The 1,043-nt window shown below is 45.7% G+C and overlaps 1 pseudogene; it reads right to left on the bottom strand.

Moving 5' to 3' along the window:
* Positions 1–351: 351 nt before the first annotated feature.
* LOC147358363 (ATP synthase F(0) complex subunit e, mitochondrial pseudogene) lies at positions 352–561 on the bottom strand (annotated as a pseudogene).
* Positions 562–1,043: the final 482 nt, after the last annotated feature.

The following is a 1,043-nucleotide window of genomic DNA, read 5'->3' as shown; positions in this document are numbered from 1 at the left end:
AAATGGAAATGGTGGTGTATAATTAGAGGTTGTAATTATACTGAGATGAGTTTGTAATAAACTGTCCAAGAGTTTACTATTCCAAAATGACGATGCCTCTTGGTCCCTAGGTGAGGACTTCCATCCCAGTACATTCAACTTCCACCCCAAGACCAACTTACCATCTCTGAATTATTTCTGGGGGTTCCAGATGCATCTCTCGTCTGCCTAGGTAAAAATTGGCCCATGAATTTATGCTTTGGCTTTCCAGGTCTTTTATTCATTTGCTCAACAAATATTATTAAGGTCTTTTTTGTTTGTTTGTTTGTTTTTAAACTTTATTCATCCACACTGTTCTGGAGAAAGGCAGGCTCACTTTAATATGCTATCCCCTCAGGCTTCTGCCAGTTCTCACTCCATGCATTTCTGCTCATCCTGTTTCTTTTTCTCTGCTATCCTCCTCTCTTCTTCTGCCCAGGGTTTTGGGTAATTGTAGCGCCTGGCTCCGTAGGCCACACTGAGGAACAGGGCGGAGTAACTGCCCAGCTTGATGAGCGGAGAGACCTGCACTGGTGAAACCATCTTGTCCATGACCCTCCCACCGGAAGCCCAATTTGGACCCAACAAATAATATTAAGGCCTGATCATACGCCAGAGCTTCCCAGGTGGCACAGTGGTAAAGAATCTGCCTTCTAATGCAGATGGAGACATAAGATACATGAGTTTGATCCCTGGATCGGGAAGATTCCCTAGAGTAGGAAATGGCAACCCACTCCAGTATTCTTGCCTGGAAAATTCCATGGACAGCAGAGCCTGGTGGGCTACAGTCCCTGTGGTCGCAAAGAGCCAGACATGATTAAGCACGCACACACTCATGCTACTGTGTGCCAGGCACTGAGAGGCAAGGAGCAAGACAGATATGGTTTCTGTGTTCACAAAGATGGCATTCTAATGAGAGGGAAGGCAAGAAGAGAAGTACATCAGCAGTGATGAACACTACCCAGGAATATAAAACAGGGTTGGGTTAGAAGATGTCGAATGGGGAAGTGGGGGCACCTAAGGCT

The sequence above is a fragment of the Bos grunniens genome, chromosome 15 (genome assembly GCF_055505025.1).
Source record: "Bos grunniens cultivar Pamir isolate PY7600 chromosome 15, Bosgru_T2T1.0, whole genome shotgun sequence".
Lineage (NCBI taxonomy): Eukaryota > Metazoa > Chordata > Mammalia > Artiodactyla > Bovidae > Bos > Bos grunniens.
This window is presented reverse-complemented; position numbering and strand designations above follow the sequence as displayed.